The following is a 24,811-nucleotide window of genomic DNA, read 5'->3' on the forward strand; positions in this document are numbered from 1 at the left end:
AGAGAGGAATGCAGAGGAGAGAGAGAGAGATTTTGGGAGATGTTAAGTGAATGTATAGGAGCCTTTGAACCAAGTGAGAGAGTAATTGTGGTAGGGGACCTGAATGCTAAAGTAGGAGAAACTTTTAGAGAGGGTGTGGTAGGTAAGTTTGGGGTGCCAGGTGTAAATGATAATGGGAGCCCTTTGATTGAACTTTGTATAGAAAGGGGTTTAGTTATAGGTAATACATATTTTAAGAAAAAGAGGATAAATAAGTATACAAGATATGATGTAGGGCGAAATGACAGTAGTTTGTTGGATTATGTATTGGTAGATAAAAGACTGTTGAGTAGACTTCAGGATGTACATGTTTATAGAGGGGCCACAGATATATCAGATCACTTTCTAGTTGTAGCTACACTGAGAGTAAAAGGTAGATGGGGTACAAGGAGAATAGAAGCATCAGGGAAGAGAGAGGTGAAGGTTTATAAACTAAAAGAGGAGGCAGTTAGGGAAAGATATAAACAGCTATTGGAGGATAGATGGGTTAATGAGAGCATAGGCAATGGGGTCGAAGAGGTATGGGGTAGGTTTAAAAATGTAGTGTTAGAGTGTTCAGCAGAAGTTTGTGGTTACAGGAAAGTGGGTGCAGGAGAGAAGAGGAGCGATTGGTGGAATGATGATGTAAAGAGAGTAGTAAAGGAGAAAAAGTTAGCATATGAGAAGTTTTTACAAAGTAGAAGTGATGCAAGGAGGGAAGAGTATATGGAGAAAAAGAGAGAGGTTAAGAGAGTGGTGAAGCAATGTAAAAAGAGAGCAAATTAGAGAGTGGGTGAGATGTTATCAACAAATTTTGTTGAAAATAAGAAAAAGTTTTGGAGTGAGATTAACAAGTTAAGGAAGCCTAGAGAACAAATGGATTTGTCAGTTAAAAATAGGAGAGGAGAGTTATTAAATGGAGAGTTAGAGGTATTGGGAAGATAGAGGGAATATTTTGAGGAATTGTTAAATGTTGATGAAGATAGGGAAGCTGTGATTTCGTGTATAGGGCAAGGAGGAATAACATCTTGTAGGAGTGACGAAGAGCCAGTTGTGAGTGTGGGGGAAGTTCGTGAGGCAGTAGGTAAAATGAAAGGGGGTAAGGCAGCCGGGATTGATGGGATAAAGATAGAAATGTTAAAAGCAGGTGGGGATATAGTTTTGGAGTGGTTGGTGCAATTATTTAATAAATGTATGGAAGAGGGTAAGGTACCTAGGGATTGGCAGAGAGCATGCATAGTTCCTTTGTAAAAAGGCAAAGGGGACAAAAGAGATTGCAAAAATTATAGGGGGATAAGTCTGTTGAGTATACCTGGTAAAGTGTATGGTAGAGTTATTATTGAAAGAATTAAAAGTAAGACTGAGAATAGGATAGCAGATGAACAAGGAGGCTTTAGGAAAGGTAGGGGGTGTGTGGACCAGGTGTTTACAGTGAAACATATAAGTGAACAGTATTTAGATAAGGCTAAAGAGGTCTTTGTGGCATTTATGGATTTGGAAAAGGCGTATGACAGGGTGGATAGGGGGGCAATGTGGCAGATGTTGCAGGTGTATGGTGTAGGAGGTAGGTTACTGAAAGCAGTGAAGAGTTTTTACGAGGATAGTGAGGCTCAAGTTAGAGTACATAGGAAAGAGGGAAATTATTTCCCAGTAAAAGTAGGCCTTAGACAAGGATGTGTGATGTCACCGTGGTTGTTTAATATATTTATAGATGGGGTTGTAAGAGAAGTAAATGAGAGGGTCTTGACAAGAGGCGTGGAGTTAAAAGATAGAGAATCACACATAAAGTGGGAGTTGTCACAGTTGCTCTTTGCTGATCACACTGTGCTCTTGGGAGATTCTGAAGAGAAGTTGCAGAGATTGGTGGATGAATTTGGTAGGGTGTGCAAAAGAAGAAAATTGAAAGTGAATACAGGAAAGAGTAAGGTTATGAGGATAACAAAAATATTAGGTGATGAAAGATTGGATATCAGATTGGAGGGAGAGAGTATGGAGGAGGTGAATGTATTCAGATATTTGGGAGTGGACGTGTCAGCGGATGGGTCTATGAAGGATGAGGTGAATCATAGAATTGATGAGGGGAAAAGGGTGAGTGGTGCACTTAGGAGTCTGTGGAGACAAAGAACTTTGTCCTTGGAGGCAAAGAGGGGAATGTATGAGAGTATAGTTTTACCAACACTCTTATATGGGTGTGAAGCATGGGTGATGAATGTTGCAGCGAGGAGAAGGCTGGAGGCAGTGGAGATGTCACGTCTGAGGGCAATGTGTGGTGTGAATATAATGCAGAGAATTCGTAGTTTGGAAGTTAGGAGGAGGTGCGGGATTACCAAAACTGTTGTCCACAGGGCTGAGGAAGGGTTGTTGAGGTGGTTCGGACATGTAGAGAGAATGGAACGAAACAGAATGACTTCAAGAGTGTATCAGTCTGTAGTGGAAGGAAGGCGGGGTAGGGGTCGGCCTAGGAAAGGTTGGAGGGAGGGGGTAAAGGAGGTTTTGTGTGCGAGGGGCTTGGACTTCCAGCAGGCGTGCGTGAGCGTGTTTGATAGGAGTGAATGGAGACGAATGGTTTTTAATACTTGACGTGCTGTTGGAGTGTGAGCAAAGTAACATTTATGAAGGGGTTCAGGGAAACCGGCAGGCCGGACTTGAGTCCTGGAGATGGGAAGTACAGTGCCTGCACTCTGAAGGAGGGGTGTTAATGTTGCAGTTTAAAAACTGTAGTGTAAAGCACCCACCCTTCTGGCAAGACAGTGATGGAGTGAATGATGGTGAAAGTTTTTCTTTTTCGGGCCACCCTGCCTTGGTGGGAATCGGCCAGTGTGATAACAAATATATATATATATATATATATATATATATATATATATATATATATATATATATATATATATATATATATATATATATATATATATATATATATATATATCCCTGTGTCCCTGTATTGTTTGCAACAGCTTGACAAAGCTCCTGGAGAGCGAAACATTGCCACAATAAAATGTCACATCAGTTGGACTTGTGTCCTTTTACCTAACATATTGTAGGTAATTCTACCAACATTATTAAAAGATATTTGCGAAGAAAAATTCTGACTAAACCATGGGCCTATTTTAAAGTAGATTAATTAACCTAAATTTACGTTATTTCAACGCTTATCTTCAATTCACTGGATTTAACCGTCAATAACCAAATTCCTTGTAAACCAAATCCTCGCTAAGTAGGGCGTTAGGAAGAGTTTTTCACACATGGTATCTCCCGCCCCCCACTTCCCTATGCTACTTTTACCTGTCCCTGTACCATATCTTCTCCCCCTCCCCCCCGCGCTTAAATTATCTCCCTTCCCCCATCCCGTTCATTATCACTCTATGCTCCCTCTATTACCCTGACCCTTTCTCTGGGGTGCCGTGTAGCACCCAATCGCAAGGTGCCAGGTTCGATTCTCTAATACAGAAAACATATGTGCCAGTTTCCTTACCCCTGCTTCCCCTGCCCATCTAGCAGTGAAAATACTGTACGTATTGTAAAGTACCTTTGTTGTGAGTCGCTCTATGACACTTAGCATTTATCCACTCCCCATGAGCATAATAACAGCAATAGCAATAATAATAATAATAATAATAATAATAATAATAATAATAATAATAATAATCACCACTACATCTTTAAATTTTATAGCTAGTAAAGTACGGTAAGTTTTATTCAAAGTAAACAGATATTTTATAAACTGTGGTTTTAAGTTTCTACGATGTTTGTACTGTAGCCAGATCACTAGAACTTTGAATCCGTAAACACAGATACATCAGTAGCAGTGACGACCGTAACACTGCCCGTGTCCAACACTGGAAGGATCAAGGGCAACTTATGAAATGGAATGAGGCCAATTTTATCATTCGCGAAAGTCCTCTGCATAACGGAAAAATGTAATGAAGGCCGGCTTAATTACGATCGCTAACACCGTCCTACAGAAGTCCGGCAGTTCCAGCATATTCAAACTCTTGGCAAACAGGATGTTGCCCAATTTAGATGATGCCGTCATGTGATACTACTCACGTCCCTTCTACTACTATCGCCACCCTCTTACTTCATGTCACCTGTCACCCGTACTATCTATGCTCGCTTCTTACATGTCTCTTTATTAAGATTGAAGAAGTCACTAATGGTGACACGTTTCTTCTAATAATATCCTAAACAGTACATAAGGCTCTTCAACAACTAGCCTAGCCTAATTTACTCTAACTTAACTTTCTTTAACCTAGGGCAGCCTAGTCTAACCTAACTTAAAGTAAAGACAATAGTGTTTGCAGGAAAAGTTAATGAATCAAGTTGGGTACCTCGTAAGTCAAATTTGGATGGGTTGCGTGGCGCCGTCTCTCGGCTTTCCCCTGCGCTAAGCCCCCAATAACCCTAGGGGACATCAACACTCCCACCCCCATATCCATCATGCCCTCCTTAGCACCAAACTCTCACCCCTGTAACCCCATGGTATATAACCCACCCCTCCCACGCCATAATACTTCTCCCAGCACTAAACTCCTGCCTTGCCACGACCGGAGTACGTCTACCCCCCATCTCCCCGCTTCCCCATCCCGCCATACTTCCCCATCACTAAGCTCTGGCCCTAAAACCCTACTTAGTAAACAACCACACCGTCCTCCTCATTTATAACCTTCTCACCTCCCTCTCTCCCCTTCCTTAACCTATGACCTAAATGCCGCTCGAGTAGCCCGAAGCTAGGTGGTGGTGGTGGTCAGAGGATTCGGCTCACAACCAAAATCTCCCGGGTTGGATTCTAAGGCCCGGCAAAAGTATGGGCAAGTCACCAAAAAGCCGCACTTAGGAGAGGAACCTTATGACGACGTTTCGGTCCGTCCTGGATTATAATCAAGTCAATGATCCGAAACGCCATCATAAGTACGGTACCTCTCCTAGGTGCGTAATTTTGGAGAACTGTTCCACCAGGGTACTATGACTTCATATTCCGTATGAGCAACAGCCTGGTTGACCAGGCAAGCACCAAACGAGAGTATAAAAATTCTCGGAACTCATCAAAGGTATATCAAAGGTAAAGGTGCGCCCTTTTTAGTTAAAAGTACAAATAGTTACCAGCGTCAGGTCGACTGTTAAGTCACGTACAGAAGATTTTTTTGAATGTGTGAGAAACTCCAGACCTGCTGGAAGCATTCAAAATTGTTCAACAGCCTCACATCACACATATGCGGGATTACCAACAGACCCCTGGCTGTCTTCATGAGGGAACTGGACAAATACCTGAAGTCAGTGCCCGACTAGCCGGGTTGTTTCGTACGTTGGAATGAATGAGGCCAGCAGTAACAGCCTGGTTGATCAAACCTCGGTCCACCGTGAGGCCTGGTTATGGACCGAACCGCGGGGGTTGGGGGGATGACCCCCAGAACAACCTCCAGGTAGGCTACTTAAACCACCGAGTCCGACAGGTAAGCCAGTGGTCGCTTTGCCGTGGCAAAGTGTGTCAGTAGACATCACCGTACATAGTAGCACACGTCAGTAATCAAACGGCCATAGAGCCAATGGCTTCCATATTCCTGTATCAGTATACTAACTGGCGGGAATGTCTAATTAGTTATATTTATGGGGAAGAGTTAATCCGTGGGACTGATACAGAGCCTGAGAGATGGGAGGTAATCAGAATATTTTCAAGGAAAGGTAGGATGACTCATATTCCTTGGATCAAGGGAGTTACCCTCCTGAAGTGATTATGCTTCCTGACATTTTTCAAAAGTGGAACTATAAAATAAAACTACATCTACTTCCTTGCTTATGAAGTGTCAGAAAAAATGAGTGGTGCAAAGGTCTCACTAGCCTACTGTATAATGTTAGAACTACTTGCAGTGCACACTAGATATTCTTCAACACTATCAACAGTGCACGTACAGGAGCAATGTCGACAGGAATGGATATAAAGGCAATATATGCAGAATAATTTTATACTGCGACAACGTTTCGCGCCGGGAAAAGTTTCATGGAGTCACAACTTGTTCCGTCTATGTGGTGCAATTAACAACAATGCTAGATCGGGATAGGCTAGTTAGGTTATCCTAAGAGATGCTAATTCCCAAGTAACAGTAACTTCAGATCTACTAGACGGAAACCTCTGACGCCTCAGTAGCTACTCAACCCCATGAGTGTTTAACCATATCCTCATCACCTTACTTAAGTCTCCCAGCTTTTAAGTTAACTGATTTCATTACCCGATATTTGAAACCCATCTTATGTAATAGAATATGACATGAAAACAAAGCAAGCTTTTGTTCCCATTATGTAAATCATACAGAAACGAATAGCAGCACACTACTGTGCAAAATTTTTACTTAAACAGCAAAATAAAGAACAACAAACTAAGAATATCGTGAGTCTCCCAACTGAGGCTTGCAAACTGCATTATTTCATGCATGCAACCCATTCTCTTTATCGTAATATTACAGGAAAACATAGCTAGCTTTTGTTTTCACTACATAGCTATCACACAGAGTAGGATAGCAGTGCATTACTGTTATATCCAATTTTCATGAATAAAAAAAAAAGCTATGTATAACCTCCTATTATCCCTTGACAACACACCCTCCCCACCTCACCTGCCACCAGTGATCTCTTACAACCGTTATGTAACCATGTTATCACTCACTTCCCCTAGCCTCCCTCTCATTTTCTGACCTCCCATATTCCCCCTCCACCCCCTCGTCCTTGATATTCCCAATAACGTATCATTCTCGCTCCCCACCCCGTTACGTGCTCACCTACCCGCCACGGTTCACTTTCCCGTCACGTGTTTACCTGTCACTTGTTTACCTGTCACTTGTTTACCTGTCACTTGTTTACTTGTCACGTGTTCACCCGTCACGTGTTCATCCGCTATGTTTTCACCTGCGCGTCACGCAGTTGCCCAAAAACCAGTATCACATGGCTTAAGTATTTAATTAAAATATTAACCCGTTCCACAAACGTGCCAATGAAGCTATCGAAAAAAAAATTATAGCACTGTCGTCCCACATTATCAAAACCTTTCAAAGAGTTTAAAGAAGGATGACTGTTTACCACATGAATTCACAGCAACTGCATAACCCAGGGCAACATGGGTTTAGCGCAGGTTGCTCCTGCCTTTCGCAGTAGCTCATCATAGCATGGTCTTGGATGCAAGAGAAAACAAACAAAAACTCTCGACAAATGTGATCATGGTGAAATAGCGCACAAAATGTGTGCAAAAGGAATAACAGTTATAGTGAGTAGAAGGATTTTTAACTCGAACAACTCGAACTAAGGAACAATAGGTAACAAAGTCAATTCAAAGGATGCCACAGTGAAGAGCTGTGTTCCTCAAGGCACAGTACTCGCCCCAATGGTCTTCCTCATCCTCATATCTGAAACGACATAAATCACAGCACTGTATCATCCTATGTAGATGATACTGAAATCTGTATGAGGGGCATCTCCCTAGAAGAGTATATCTGGAGGGCTGTCTACATTATGTATACTAATGTATAACTAAAACATAGTTCAATCTTCATTATGTATCACTAATGTATATACCTAAAACATAGTTCAATCTGCATTATGTATCACTGATGTATACCTAAAGCAGTTCAATCTACATTTTATATCACTAATGCATTCCTACATGTGTGTGTTTACAGAACTGCACACATTCGTACTACTGTCTCCTAAATCATTTGAAGATTGTCTAGATAGCTAACGCCTAGCGTATCTCCATGATAATGTCGCTTCAAGGGAGATGAATGATGCTTGTGAAGGGTTTTTGAGCCATAGCAATGGAGTTACCCCTCTTCTTTGGATCGATTTTTACTACTTCCCATTTTCCAGGCGCCGATGACCTATGGATTTAATAATAATAATAATAATCTATAACATTTTAACTTCATTTTTACTTCAATAAGGTAGCATTGCTCCCCAACTCTCAAGGTATGTATTTCTCTCCACTATATCGATGAGCCTCGGCGGAGACAGGAAGTCCCCCCACTTGTGAGGGGCTCCCAAATTTCCTAGGAGGAGATTTTCTAGATTTTGTATGAAGAAAGAAGTGTTTGACAGGTTTATTATTTCTGATCACCGTTATATTACTAAGGACCTGTATGTCTCGGTTGGTAGCGCACTCAGCTCGCTGAGGTTCGTGGTTCGATCCCCGGATGGAAACATTTCGGACGTGTTTCCTTAAGACACCTGTTGTCCTTGTTTAACTAGCAGTAAGTAGGTACTTGGGTGTTAGCCGACTGGTGTAGGTCGCATGCTGGGGACAAAACCTAACTGCTCGAAATGCCCTACATAACCAGGGACTTCGTATACAGTATATCAGCTAGGTCTGTATAAGTTGCATCATGTCCTTGTAGAAATAAAGATTACTGTTTTCATTACTGCTTTTGAAATATTTCGTATAACTACTCCCATGTGGACTCTCCGAATTAAGTTTTAAGACTGGGTACATTAAACACAACTTTATTACAAATGTTTTGAGGGCACACAGATGTTATGGGTACATAAAAAGTGCATTACGTAAATTTAACCTAGGATTACCCAGTAGTCAAATACTAGTTTATTTTCACGGGGATCATACCTTTAATATACCTTTTAATAGCAGTACACCGCCTGGGAAATGGGAAGTAATCAGGTTTGACTCAAAGAAGGCGAGGATAGGGGCCCTTTGAGAACATCAAGGCACTTCACAGTGAAGGGTATGCGTTCTACAATATAACATCGTCACCCCTCCACCCTCGTAAAAATTCGTTTTCTGTCATGCCTCGAGACACTTTACTGAGATTCCTCCATCCTTATAAGAACATAAGAACATAAGAACGAAGGAACACTGCAGAAGGCCTACTGGCCCATGCGAGGCAGGTCCAAGTCCCTACCGGCTTAAGCCAATGCACCCAACCTAGTCAGGTCAGGTCACATTGACTTAAGGGAGGAACACGGCAACCGACCTGTTAGCACAAGCTATCAGGTCCAACTCACACCCACCCACATCTACTCATGTATTTATCCAACCTATTTTTAAAGCTACACAACGTTCTGGCCTCTATAACGGTACTTGGGAGTTTGTTCCACTCATCCACAACTCTATTACCAAACCAGTACTTTCCTATATCCCTCCTGAATCTGAATTTATCAACAACCAATGTTGTATAACCTTTCTTATGGCGCACATACATAAATTTAAAAATTTAAAACTATTTTACTTAATAAATCATATAGAACAAACCTTAATTTTGTTTTCACTCGAGTCCCAAGCCTCTTCAGCATTAAACCTTTACTCGAAGACAAGCAACCCAAACTCGCTCTCAATCCTCTCCCACCTTAATTAAGGTTGATCATTATCATTAATGGTTAGGCCCCATCATCATCCTCTGCATTGTCTATACCCACTTAAGAGCACGATATTCCGTCCTCTAAAACCGTCCGGTTTCTCTCCAGTCATGCTCTTCGTGATCGTCCAACAATAAATTAATAAAAAACATTAAAATTCGCTTATATAAATAATTAAACCACTATTATACACTATTTCACATAATCACATGTGAAATATTTAAAGACGGCGAACATTCGTTTAATTAAAAAGTAACAAATAGACATTAAAGTCTGTACGCCAAAAACGTTATTCACTGCGTACATTAGATAAAAACTGGAATATGCAGTTGTGATATATCGTTTACAGCAGAGAACAATCAACAATCTATGACAGTCTGAGACATGCTGCACGATGACTCATAGAGCTAAGAGTGATCAATTTCGATAACTAAAACCTCTGGGGATGCCTTCGTTGGCAAACAGTAGAAGAGACATGAAAACTACATGTCAGATTCTTAAATAACATGAGAAAATATGAATGCGAACAGGTGAAGACACGATAATTACGCATAGCATCATTATAATGGATACAAAGACAAAAATATATGATTCTCTTACCGTCCTCAATAGGGCGAAGACAACACAATGGGAAAACCAAGAAAGAAAAAAAGTGCCGAAAAGCAAAAATATATTTCTTCACAAACAGGAGATAGTGTGTGTGTGAAACACCCACTGAAAATTTAACACAATACGAAAGATTAAGCACTGAATAGGGGAGACTGCGAGCAAACGTCTGCTCCAGTAACCACTTGAAAGGTTACCCACACACATACACGCAATGAATGAGAGAACGCTGTCACTCACTTTGAATTATATTCAGATTCAACTATAAAACATTGTGCAATATAAAAAAAAGTAATGGGGAAAACCCTTCAAATTATAAAAATTCAGATAGAATAAAATTATTATTACATACATTGTTTCCTTTTAAAACTAAGTCTGAAGAAGATAGCATCAGTTGTAGGCCGACATATACATTTACATTTATTTTCTCTGCCTAAGCTCTACTTTACCATATACCTGGAGGGTATTCCGGAGATCAACGCCCCCGCGGCCCGGTCCACGACCAGGCCTCCCGGTGGATCAGGGCCTGATCAACAAGACTTGCTGGCCGCACGTTGTCCAACGTACGAGCCACAGCCCGGCTGATATATATATATATATATATATATATATATATATATATATATATATATATATATATATATATATATATATATATATATATATATATATATATATATATATATATATATATATATATATGCATTTGTTTTAACAGGCTTTGAAAAAGTTTCACAAAAGCTGGATCATCCTCTATCTTCGCCTTCACCCCCCCCCCCCTTCCCGAACTCTCTCTCGCTCAGTACTTGTCACCCCACTAACAACTCCTGGGACTTTTACCCAACAACTTTCATATTCTCTCTCGATTTCACTTTCTCTTTCTCAGTCATAAGTCACACCCGATACATTCCTTTTCTAATTCCCTGGTTTAATCACTCGTGTGTTCTGAAAATCTCAGAAAACATGTTTTATTCTTGATTTTTCTCTGCCCTCAGATTATCTTAAATCTGTATTTAAATACATTACTTACGTTTAGGGGGATGAGCTCAGGCTCTTGGGCCCACTTTTTAGCTTGAGATTACTGACACTTTGAAGCACAACAAGGAGCCAGCGTCCAGTATGCTACTTTTCAAAGACTTTGTCAAATATTTTCTTACAGTCCAAAAGTTTTTGCTGATGCTTTTTTGCCTCATATGTGTGTTCAGATTTCATTTGTACCCTCCAGTTCTGGTACCTTTCTGTACCCTCCAGTTCTGGTACCTTTCTTGTCACTGTCAATGTCCACCGGCTACTGTATGTGTTCAGATTCAATTTGTCTTCCATTATTATTATTATTATTATTATTATTATTATTATTATTATTATAATAAAAAAAAGAACCGCTAAACCCACTAGGGTCAGAGCGCTGACTCTGTCTTTCAATATTCCTGAAACCACCTATGGCAATCTATTCATGTTCACCCTCTCAGTGCCACGATCATATCTTTTGTTCTGCATTACTCGCCCGTCGATAAGATCTTGTACATGAACTGATTAACTGAAGTCAACCTTGAATTACTACATTCATGGGGGTGTGAGGAGAGCTAAATCCATAGAAGTCACACCAGCGGCAGGAGGAATAGGAAGTTATCAGGTTCTATCCAGGGAAGGAAAAAGCAGGTCCAATTCCTTGTATCAAGAGCCCTTCACTAGCATCTAGGCACCTCCCTTGAAGGGCGAATGTTTATTAGAATGATACTGCAGGAGTCTGGTATGGAACGCAACAGACTTGATGCCAATTGTTTCTTTAAAGTCTAGTGGCAATATATGTAATGTGGTCAGATTTTGATGTCATTAGCATGGATTTAAATGGATTGGACAAGGTTACTGTAAATAATGGCTCACTAAACAAAATGTTTCTTCCTTTTCAATAATTACTTTCTTTACTCTGTTTCCCAGGGATTTACAATGCTTGCTACTTTCATTTTTTGCTCAACCCTTTCTGATTTTCTAATCAGTAGTATTTCTTTTCTTTGGGAGAGTGGGAAGTTGGAGCAGTTCCATAACTCGTTTTCTCTGCCTGTAGCGAAACCATCGTTTTCATCTTTTGAAGTGAAGCATTTTCTCTTTTCTTCGTGAACTGTATATGTATTGAGACTTTCTATGGTACTGTGGTCACTTATATTGATCTAGATTCCTTATTCAAAATTGTCGCCGACGAGTATGTGTGACAGCGTCATGTTTCGCACGTGTTGACGTGATGCAGACTGTTATGATTAGGTCAACAGACGCACTTACGTAAAAACACACATTAGTAAAGTTTGGATATAGGGTAAGTTTAGCTCGCCGGCAATTTGATCAAACCTTAATGTACGTACCTAACTTTTTGCCGATGTCGATACCGATACTCATTCTTTGGTCGATGCCGATATTTGGCATGGTCCTAATATATATATATATATATATATATATATATATATATATATATATATATATATATATATATATATATATATATATATATATATATATATATATATATATATATATATATATATATATGTGTGTGATGGAGTGAATGACGGTGAAAGTTTTTCTTTTTCGGGCCACCCTACCTTGGTGGGAAACGGCTGATGTGTTAATAAAAAAAATAAAAATAAATAAATTACAGAGAAAGACTGTGTTGAGGATCGGGTTTCTAACAATTTGGCTTTCGGTAATATATATTAAATTAAAAAATCTTATGATGTGATATTTAATTTTTCAAGTGGGTTATCATATGACAAAGACGTCACGGGGGGGGGGGAATAAATTTTAATTTTAACAAAAAATTCATCTTCCCCATTAAAACTGTTGTGCCAAATCAGCTAGGTTGTGATAGCTATATAGGCCTCGCACCGCTGGCTGCAACAATCAGGCAGTCAACTATGAAGTATGGTTTCAGACTAGATTTGTAGATTAGAAATCCTCTCGAAACCGGCTACAGATATGGGAGTAAATAATTGTTATGTCCATGGTGATCTGACTTAACGTAATTCTTGTGGTTAACAAATTATCACTACAATTATCACTTATACTTCTTATCATGAAATAAAGCATGTCCACTACTACTACTATTACCCGAAACTGGTGAATTTACAGTAATCGTATCCCTTCGTATTACTCACGCACACAGAGTTAATAATTCCGCTTCTCTCGTTTGCCTTGGCAACTTCCTCTGATAAATCCTGCCATTTTCCACATTGAAATCGTTCCTCTCTTCGCGCCCTTCAAGGAGGATGCCTTGACTTTTGGTGAAATATTCTTGTTCCGTGGAACTGGAGCTATCATTTATTGTATGACTCGAACATGACTGCCACCAATTCTCCAAGGACGGTATAATCCCCAAGGGTATAGCACTTCTTCGTGATTATAATAATGATCACACTATCACTTTCTCTTCCCAAGCAGTTCAGATGCAAAGTTTCCACTTTTCCCTACTGTCGTACTATTTTCTCTACACCGTTTCCAAATAACTTTCTTGTGGAGAACATAATACCTGTTTCTGTTTGTCTTGCATTATACCCCACTCGTATGTCCGTCTTTGTCTTTTTTTTACACAGGGTTTTACAAGGCTAGGTTAAAGTTCCTAACTTTATTTACAAACAAAGAGCTCTCTTTCTCCCCTTCAATACGTCTTGAGTTCACCCCTCCTCGCTCTATATGCTTGTTCCTGCAAAACCTCTTAACACTATCGTCAATTATTTCCGTCACCTGACCCACCATTTAAGTCTTGAGTACGAATAACCTTAATAACTAACTAATGTCTAAGTACAAGAACGGCTTTCCACATTTATTTTAACCCAATGAGTTAACCCAGTGAGTTATCCCAAGTTATATCTACCTGGAGAGTATTCCGGTGATCAACGCCTCCGCGGCCCCGTCCATGACCAGGCCTCCGGTGGATCAGGGCCTGAACAACCAGGCTGTTACTGCTGGCCGCAGCCGGGCTGATCCGGCACCGACTTTAGGTATCTGCATAGTAAACTTTTTATGTGACCGTAATACCTGTCTGCCTTCAACACCATTTAAAAAATATACTTGTATATTATTTACATGAAACCTAAATAAAAACTTATTATTTACTTACCTACTTACAATCGTCTCACCAACTTTTCTTCCTCTCTCTTTATCCCCACCTTTTCATCTATTTCACTCCCTTTCCCCACGGCCTCTCTCTCCCCTCTGAGACAATGCATTTCCACCACGTGACAGAGGTAGCCTTGCCGTGACATTCCCTGGTGACTGGGACGACAGAAACGAGTATGAAGACAAGTAATGCAGACCAAACCTATATTTTAAACGACTTTTCGCTCACAAGTGAGCTTTATCAAGTATTGATAAAGCTCAATCCTGAGCAAAACGTCTAATGCCAAGTCATGATGCTCTACATTACATTCAGGAAAGCTAGTACAAAAACAAAAAATCTCAGCTGCTCGCCGGAAAAATAGGACACCAACATCACTGCAATGAGGACGGATGCCGAGGTTGTAATGGTGAGCGTCACGGCCCCTCTAGTGACGGGATGTAAGGCTCATTCTGGCCTGCGTTTCCGCGTAGCAGCTCTGGGTCATCGTTCGGTCAAGGTCGTCTTCTTCCCGCTGTGACAACGTGAGCTACAAGTAATTATGGCACAAGATGCGTCGGTGTCCTGCTTACTCGTATAAAAGAAGTATATTACCTGTGATATACCTGTCATATGTTTCGAGTGTTCGTTTACTCTCGCAGTCCTGCTAGGCTTCCTTATGGGTTAATAGAGATTAAAGCCTATCAAGTATGCGAGGGTCATTAAGGCTGCAAGTCACTTGTTCATCACCAGTCAGGAATATTTTGAGCACTGAAATAGAGATTAAAGGAAACTTTCAACCCGTGACAGCCACTAGGAGGCGGGGATTAGCAGGTTAGTGCATGTGACAGCCACTAGGAGGCGGGGTTAGCAGGTTAATGCATGTGACAGCCACTAGGAGGCGGGGGTTAGCAGGTTAATGCATGTGACAGCCACTGGGAGGCAGGGTTAGCAGGTTAGTGCATGTGGCAGCCACTAGGAGAGGGGAGTTAGCAGGTTAGTGCATGTGACAGCCACTAGGAGAGGGGAGTTAACAGGTTAGTGTACGCGACAGCCACTAGGAGACAGGGTTAGCATGTTAGCGCACGTGACAGCCACTAGGAGGCAGGGTTAGCAGGTTAGCTCATGTGACAGCCACTAAGAGGCGGGGTTTGCAGATTAGCGCACGTGACAGCATCTACCCGGGAGGGTTATTAGGTAGGTGCACGAGACAGCATCTACGTGGGTCATTACCTGGGTGCACGTGACAGCCTCTACAAGGGTCATTAGCTGGGTGCTCGAGACAGCCTCTACTAGGGTCATTAGCTGGGTGCACGTGACAGCCTCTACGAGGGTTATTAGCTGGGTGAATGTGACAGCCCTTGGATCCACAATCATTACACCCAGCGCTAATTCGTGAACGTTCTCCATATACAGATTTTTCAATTAATAGTTAAGGTAGATTAAAAAAAAGTATATTTAACCATGAAGAAGCAACTGAAAAGGAAACTGACCACATGTCTGGCAACAAGATGAGTAAAGCAATACGTGCAATGTTCACATCTGAACGTATGCCACTAGTAGTGTGAGCACGGGTTGATATGTGTATATGCACGTGCGTGTATAATCTATACAGGAAGTGTGGCAAGAGGAAATGTACAAAAAGGAGATACAAAGCGAGTGGCTGGAATAGAAATCGGAGCAGGAAAGAAAACCATGGGGGAGGGAAAAATGAAGATGAAGAGGTGGCTTTCCCCTAAGAGATACCTTTACACCAAACATAAAGTGCGATGACCTGGAAGTGTAGTGGGTGGAAACTGCCTGAGAGCGCCGGACAATTTGTGCTTATCACCCAGCATAATGCATGGATTACGGCTCTTGTTTACACGAGTTCATGTTCTCTTAAGCAACTAGTCCAGTGAGTACTGCCACACTGTCACAGAGCGCCTGCGGAAAGGCCGGGGGGGAGGAAGGGGGAGAGAGGGGACATCAATGTCATCAGAGGATGGGGAAGGTATACTCAATTTCTTGGATCAAAAGAACCTTAGAAAACTTACCTAACCTTATTACAACAAGCGCACTTTAACATAGCCTAATCCAACTAAATATATTTGAGATAAGTTTACAATAATTTAATAATAAGAAAACACAATGAAATATTTTTTTTGTTAGGTTCAGAATGATTTTTGCGAAATTATTGCATACACAAATTTTCGCTTGCCTTATTCAGCTATTTAAGCTAAAATCGCAAGTTTTACCTATTCGGCACGACATGTACTTACCTAATTCCACTCACCTAATTGTAGTTGCAAGGGTCGAGACTCAGCTCCTGGCCCCGCCTCTTCACTGAATGCTACTAGGTCCTCTCTCTCCCTGCTCCATGAGCTTTATCATACCTCGTCTTAAAGCTATGTATGGTTCCTGCCTCCACTACTTCGCTCGCCAGACTGTTCCACTTCCTGACCACTCTGTGACTGAAGAAATGCTTCCTAACATCCCTGTGGCTCATCTGAGTCTTCAACTTTCAAGAGTGACTCCTTGTTTCTGTGTCCCCTCTCTGGAACATTTTGTCTCTGTCCACCTTGTCGATTCCTCTCAGTATTTTATATGTCGTAATCATATTCTCCCTATCTCTCCTGTCCTCCAATGTCGTCAGGTCGATTTCCTTTAACCTCTCCTCGTGAGACATGCCCCTTAGTTCCGGGACTAGTCTTGTTGCAAACCTTTGCACTTTCTTTAGTTTCCTTACGTGCTTGGCTAGGTGTGGGTTCCAAACCGGTGCTGCATACTCCAATATAGACCTAAGTTACACAGTGTACAGGGTCCTGAACGATTCCTTATTAAGATGTAGGAATGCTGTTCTTAGGTTTGCTAGGTGCCCATATGCTGCAGCAGTTATTTGGTTGAGGTGCACCCCAAGATCCTTTTCCTTGAGTGAGGTTTGTAGTCTCTGGCGCCCTAGGCTATACTCCGTCTGCAGTCTTCTTTGCCCTTCCCCAATCTTCATGACTTTGCACTTGGTGAGGTTGAATTCCAGGAGCCAGTTGCTGGACCAGGCCTGCAGCCTGTCCAGATCCCTTTGTAGTTCTGCCTGGTCCTCGTCCGACTGAATTCTCATCAGCTTCACATCATCTGCAAACAGGGACATTGCTGAGACTATTCCTTCTGTCATGTCGTTTACATTTATAAGTAACAGCACCAGTCCTAGGACTGACCCCTGTAGAACCCCGCTTGTCACCGGCGCCCACTCTCACACCTCGTCACGTACCATGACTCACTGTTGTCTTCCCGACAGGTATTCCCTGATCAATTGCAGTGCCTTCCCTGTTATCCCTGCCTAGTCCTCCAGCTTTTGCACTAATCTCTTGTGTGAAACTGTGTCAAGCGTCTTCTTACAGTCCAAGAATCGCAATCTACCCCACCCCCCTCTCTCTCTCTTGTCTTACTGCTGTCACCCTGTCATAGAACTCCTGAAGGTTTGTGACACAGGATTTCCTGTCCCTGAAACCGTGCTGGTTGTTGCTGATAAGCTCATTCCTTTCTAGGTGCTCCACCACTCTTCTGATAAATCCTCTCCATGACTTTGCATACATGTCAGTGACCCTGATCTGTAGTTTAATGCTTCGTGTCTGTCTTCTTTTTAAAAAACTGGGACTACATTTGCTGTCTTCCATACCTCAGGTAGTCGCTTTGTTTCGATAGATGTGTTGAAGATTGTTAGTGGTACACATAGCGCCTCTGCTCCCTCTCAGGAACCATGGAGAGATGCTATCCGACCCCATCACCTTTGAGGTATCTAGCTTGCTTGGCAGCCTCTTCACTTCTTCCTCGGTTGTATGTATTGTGTCCAACACCTGATTGCATACCCTACCTCTCCATCTTTCTGGAGTCCCTTCTGTCTCCTCAGTGAACACTTCTTTGAATCTCATGTTGAGCTCCTCTCATACTTCGCGGTCATTGCTTGTGATCTCCCCTCCTTCCTTCCTCAGCCTGATTACCTGGTCCTTGACTGTTGTTTTCCTCCTGATGTGGCTCTACATCTTTGGATCAGATTTGCCTTTCGCTGCTATATCATTTTCGTATTGTCGTTGGGCCTCCGTTACCTGTGCATATTCATTTCTGGCTCTGTGACTGCTCTCCTTATTCTCCTGGGTCCTTTGCCTTCTACACTTCTTCCATTCTCAAACACACTTGGTTTTCGCCTCTCTACACCTTTGAGTGAACCAAGGGCTCATCCTGGCTTTCTCGTTATTTCTGTTACCCTTGGGTACAAACCTCTCCTCAGCTTCCTTGCATATTATTGTCACATATTCCATCATCTCATTTACTGACTTTCCCGCCAGTTCTCTGTCTCACTGAACCCCGTGCAGGAAATTCTTCATGCCTTTGTAGCCCCCTCTCTTGTAGTCTGGCTTCATTCGTCCTAACCTTCCCGCTTCCCTCTCCACTTGTAACTCTACTATGTATTCGAAGTTCAGAACCACATGGTCACTGGTCCCGAAGGGTCTTTCGTATGTGATGTCCTCAATATCTGCACTACTCAAGGTGAATACTAGGGCCAGTCTTCCTGGTTCATCCTCTCCTGTTCGTGTGTGTGTGTTTATGTGTGTGTGTGTGTGTGTGTGTTTGTGTGTGTGTGTGTGTGTGGTGTGTGTGTGGTGTGTATGTGTGTGTGTTTTTGTGTGTGTGTGTGTTTATGTGTGTGTGTGTGTGTGTGTGTGTGTGTGTGTGTGTGTGTGTGTGTGTGTGTGTGTGTGTGTGTGTGTGTGTGTGTGTGTCTTAGACATTAAAGTGTCGCTAACACTTGTCAATGGTAGTAGACGAAGATCGGTATATTTCTATCAGTATATTTTTTTATATTCTATCAGTATATTTCTATATATTTCGATCTTGGTCTTCGCAGGGTTGACCTCAGATTTTATTTTCAAGCAATGTGTGTATTAGGGCTGAGCAGCAGAGGATGGTACTAATGTTTCCAGGGCAGCGCAGCAGTGGTTAGTACTATTATTTCTAGGGCAGAGTAAATGAGGTTGGTACTTATGTTTGCAAAGCAGAGCAGCAGAAGTTGGTACCAGTTTCCAGGGCAGGGAAGCAAAAGTTGGTACTACTGTTTCCAGAGCAGAGCAACAGAGATTGGTACTAGTTTCCAGGGAATGGAAACAGAGGTTGGTACTACTGTTTTCATGGAAGAGCAGCGAAAGTTGGTAGCATTCTTTCCAGAATATCAGAGGTTGACGCTATTTTGTTTTTTCAGAGACAACCGCCGATTAGAGAACACAGGGGCGACATTAAAACTTCTGGATATATAAACACAAATAGCAAAAGTTGGCAACAAAGGTGTAACTGTGGAGCGACAAAGCGCATGCTGATACGCGCCAGCCGTGCGGGCACTCCTGGTTCTTGTGACACATTGTGTAGTGCACCTTCTTTTTTTTTGTAAGGTCGAAAACCCACCATCACATCTGATAAAAACGTAATCTTTATTTTTCTTACGGGGGTGCACTGATAAGCCACGGTCAAATGGTCAAAGCTCCAAGACAGAGAGAGAGAGAGAAAAACAGGCCACCACGTGACTAATGAAACCGCGTCAGGAGACACTTGCCCAGTTTCCTGACGAATAAAACATTAGGGTAGCACGAGTACTCACGGACCTTTCATAATCGTCAGACGTGAAGAGCAAACTAAATAGAGCTTGTGAGAAAATGCTGAAGACAAAAATGGAGGATTCAGGAGCAAATAAAGGAAAATCAACAGATTTGTAGTTAATTGATATTGCGTTCAGCTCACACCCTAGAAGACCCGAGTTTAGTTTTGGACAAATAAAGATGAACGAGCAAGCCTCCTTACTTCCGCCGCCCCTGTTCACGTGTGTTAGTCGACTGTAGTGGGTCGCAATCTGGGAACAGAACCAAAGCACCTTACTAGCTATAAGCTACACTGCTTAACTTTCTTGGGTTGTCCTAGATCAACTGTCCTCTCGGATCAATAATCGCAAGAAAAGTCTTAATCTTCGGCGGCATGTGTAAGACTGGCAAACCTAAGGACTGCTTTGAGAGTCCTGAACTATCATCAATGACTATACGCATCGTATGTCAGGCCCCTCATAGGGTGAAGCCAATACCGGATCAAGGTTTAATATAATAATCATATGTTTATTTCTACAAGTACATGTACAAGACATCAATATGTCACTGATGTCCTAGCTGACATCAATGACATACTACTACCGTTTGTTATGCAGAGCATTTCTGGCAAATTAGATCAGTTTTGTTCCAGGATGCGACCCACACCAGTCGACTAACACCCAGGTACCCATTTTATACTGATGGGTGAACATGGATAACGGGTGTCTTAATTAAGGAAACACGTCCTAATGTTTTCCACCCGTACCGGGGATTCGATCTCCGGACCTCAGTGTGTGAGCTGAGTGCGCAAGTGATCGAGCTACGGGACACAGAATATCGAAGCATAAGATGACATGATCATAACGCACAGAATACTCAAGAGGCATTACCAAAGAGAAATGGGATAGACCATTTTACAGGAGAGAGCCAGGGATACCGGAATAGATGAAGGCACATTTCCTAATTTCTTTAAAAACAAACTGATTCAATACCAGTGATCTATCATTGCAAGTGCCTAGTATCATTACTCTTGCCAAAATATGCGTTTCAAATGAACAAAGGCGAATGCAATGGATCCAAATAGTATATTGCCTACAATAGTGATGAAAATAAAAATATGCAGAACAAGCTCTTATTAGAACAATGATATGTGTAGACTACCAAATATACACCGACAAGTGTATGTCTCTCAGTGTATATACAGTGAATTTACTTTAGAGATTAAACGATGTTGGTGGTGAACAGGTTACATACAGCCATAATAACCCTCGTGTAGTTAGGTTAGGCTTTAAATCACCATTAATCAGTCAACTACACAGCGAAACATTGCCTTAATACAAGGTTGTTTTGCAACGTGTGTGCTGTTTTTACAAGGTTATTCTGCAAAATGTGTGCTGTCTTCATGACGATTGCAATATTGGTAACTGTAAATCACGTTTGTAAGCGTATTATTTTTTTCGACAGCAAACCAACATGTTATAAAAAACGGAGTTTGTTCCCACAGAGTGCATGAGAGAGGTATTCCGAGGTGAGTTGGTAGCTTACTGGACTGTACACTAGCATTAGCAACGTCACTCCCCGCTTGGTCTCCTGCATTACGTGACAACAATAGCGAATACCGTTTGCCCTATCAACACGTACAGTTACGGACATGCCTCGTCTCTTGCTACCACCCAAACAGGGTCCAAAAACAGAAGAATATGGGCGTGCACATTTCAAGATCGTTGGCTTCATTAATGTATGTGACAAAAATAATGAATGACCTTAAAGGTGATATTCAATAGTATCCATTAATAAAGTGCCTTCTTTCACAGACTAATGAAATCCGGGCACAGAATATTATTTCATGGCTCCAAATGGAGTAATGCTGATAATATTAAAAACAAGACACACTGCAGAGCAAGCTTTCAATTAAAAAAGTTTCAATATTAGAGTTTTATTAAAATCTTACAATGACTTGATAAATCTCTGAGAGAAATACTGTCCCAATATAAGCTTATTCTGCAACGTATGTGCTTTCTACCATATTTCATGTCAAGCGAGTAGGTATCTGCATGTTGTTTTGTAATATCAGGACGTCAACGTCCAAATTATAAGGCAGTTTCTTACTAATTATAAACTATAACTTCAACATACATATAAGAGTTAATACGTAAAAAAAAATCAATATGCGAACCTAAAATCCAGACACAAGTACAACATGTATGTACTTAAAATTTCGTTAAGTGCGAGTGTCAACACTGCTGTTCCATTATCCGCACCTACTTCCAAAAATGCTTATCATGAATTAACGATAAGATAACCAACAAAATCTAATTTAACCAACCAAACCTAATTTACGGTTGATTTAATTTGCGTTGCTCACATCAATTTACGTTTGGGATGACAAATTTACATATTGTTCCCTATTTGTGTTAACGGTGAGGACTTTATGTTGAGGACAATATATGCTGGGGACCACTTAAAATGGGGACCCTAATTTACACTGGGGACCCTAATTTACAATGGGACTTTAATTTACAGCGGGGACCTTAATTTATGTTTAGTCGTTCATTGTTAAACGTAATTAAGTATGATAAATTGATATTTGGCCCTAGCCACACACGGTCAAGGCCACCAAAGTTGTGATCACACGGTCAAGGCCACCAAAGTTGTGATCACACGGTCAAGGCCACCAAAGTTGTGATCACACGGTCAAGGCCACCAAAGTTGTGATCACATGGTCAAGATCACCAAGGATGCGATCTCTCTCTTTCTCTCTCTCACACACACATACACAGCTTCAAGAAGAGGTACGATAAAGCTCTTGGAGCAGGGAAAGAGTGAACCTAGTAGCGATCAGCGAAGAGGCGGGGCCAGGAGCTATGAGTCGCTCCTGAGACGACAAATAGGTGAGTACACACACACACACACACACACACGATCAAGACCATTTAAGGATGTTTCTACACAAGGTCGAGTCCACCAAAGTTGTAGCCACACACGGCCAGGATTACCAAGATTAAGGCCATACACAAGCTTTTAATTTCAAGCGGGAAAGCACTAAACCCACAGGGCCTCGTATATGTAATACCATGGGAATGGGAAGTTATCAGAACAGATTTAAGGAAAATGTAGTTAGTTTCAATTCCTTGTCATCCAGGGGTCTCCCTTTAATGGACACACGGTACATATATCCACAAGCAAAACACGATTAATAAACAGTTTATTGCACCAGAAAGGCATACTTTGAATGCTGATTTTAAGCTACAATAAGTACAGTACTAATGAAAAACCCAAACCCTGTGAAGCATTTCCGGAACCAAAATATTGCGAAAGTAACTTATGGACAAAACACATTTTACAAAAATTGAGAATAACAGTGTTCAAGTGTGCGTTTTCTGTGATGACGAGGCGAGGAAGAGCCCTAAAGGGGAGGACTCTCCAGGTGGGCAGTAAAGCTAGTATACAACAGGTGGCTCACCTTGAGAGCCCCCTGCTGATACTCATAATGATCCTGCCACCACACCTCTTCCCAGTACCCTTATTCTGCTATGACTTCCCAAAACCCAACACTGACCCTCGCCTCATCATACATCTCTCCCCACCCCTTTCCTCGTCTTATCTCTCCCCACTACGACAGACCTACCTACACAACTCCCAACACCGGGACATATAGCTGGCTTTTGCTCCCACTATATAATTATGATATAGTGTTAGCAATTACTGATGTACCCAGTTTATTAAAACATAGCCAAACAGCCGCTACCTGCATAATACACAATTTTCCCTTCAAGAGAGGTTAACTTGATGATTAGATTTAGATTTTGCCCCCGAAGTGGCTAGTTTATTGTGCACCCCATATCCATCACTAAATGGTGAAGGGCTCTTTAAAAAGGATGGGGAACTATCCTTCCCTTCCTTTAATCAAACCTGACTTCCTCCTATTCCTTAGGTACGGTATGACCTTTAACGGGTTTAGTACTTCCCCTTGAATATAACTAGGTGCATTTCAGGCGCTGCGAAATCCAAGAAACGTATCCCCCGGATCTTATAAGCCCAACTCTCTCTACCTCAATGCATGCAAAACAGTCATAAAGTTCTATTGCAGAAAATATAAAAAAATATGTACAAGTTTTGGAAAATTTCCTATAATTTTCCTATAATTAGTAATGTGCATGTGAAGTGTTAATATAATATAATGTAATGTAAATATGAAGGATCAATGGTAGTCACAAACTACCAAACTATTTGTGAGGAAGCGAGTGAGTGCTTCCAACTGAGTGGGGGAGGGGGATTTGTGTGGATGGCAAGAGGTCAGTGTTGGTGACACGGGTGTGGAAGGTTGACTGCTGGTTGTCTCGGATGCTCTTTATCTGGCCCCAGTGGAGAAGTCATAAAAAGAAAACAATCTGAGGAGTAATGTCCGGGTAGCAGTCTTGAGAAGTAGTGTTGGCTCTCTCAAGGCCGAAACTTCAAATGAAATTAATTAACTGGGTAGCATTCTTGAGAAGTACTGTTGGCTCTCTCAAGGCCGAAACTTCAAATGAAATTAATTAATGTATAATAGAAACGGTGTCCTCAGAAACTGATGAAGTTCACACCACATGTAATGTACGCTTCCCAGTGTATTAATTTTCACTACAGGTATGTTAATTTATAATGGCTAATATGAACTGCCTACCGAAAAGGCGTTAGGATATGTCACCAAAATCTTAATTTGGGGACTAATATTGAAAAGTCCTTTATACTTTTCTGATCATGTAACTGATTTATACTTATATAAAATTACCCAAGCAAATTACTCAGTTCAAGTAATTGATATTACCGAATATATACAGTCCACACATGTCAGTGTTACTGGTATAATTTTTTCAAATAATTTTAAGAACTATATGTTCTAATAATAATTTAAGGTCCAGTCGTATGAGAGGTGATGACCTGAGGTGGGATATTACTGTGATCTGGTGGCTTAAAAGTCCCACCGGACTCTGAGCTACATTAATATCAGTAAGTGTTAGCCGTTTGATGTACCAAGGTTTCTTGACAATTATAGGGGTGGAATAATTCAGGACACTGCCTGTATGTGTGTGTGTGTGTGTGTGTGTGTGTGTGTGTGTGTGTGTGTGTGTGTGTGTGTGTGTGTGTGTGTGTGCGTGTGTGTGTATAT

General features: G+C 41.5%; 1 long non-coding RNA gene across 1 annotated transcript in view; it reads left to right on the forward strand.

The window, feature by feature from the left end:
• Positions 1-23,928: 23,928 nt before the first annotated feature.
• Positions 23,929-24,811, forward strand: part of LOC128699173 (uncharacterized) — a 13,771-nt gene continuing 12,888 nt past the window's right edge. Inside the window, exons 1-2 of the long non-coding RNA XR_011393485.1 lie at positions 23,929-24,288; positions 24,558-24,651. This is a non-coding gene — a long non-coding RNA (uncharacterized lncRNA). The remainder of the gene's footprint in view (positions 24,289-24,557; positions 24,652-24,811) is intronic.

Source organism: Cherax quadricarinatus, chromosome 54 (assembly GCF_038502225.1).
Source record: "Cherax quadricarinatus isolate ZL_2023a chromosome 54, ASM3850222v1, whole genome shotgun sequence".
NCBI classification, from domain to species: domain Eukaryota; kingdom Metazoa; phylum Arthropoda; class Malacostraca; order Decapoda; family Parastacidae; genus Cherax; species Cherax quadricarinatus.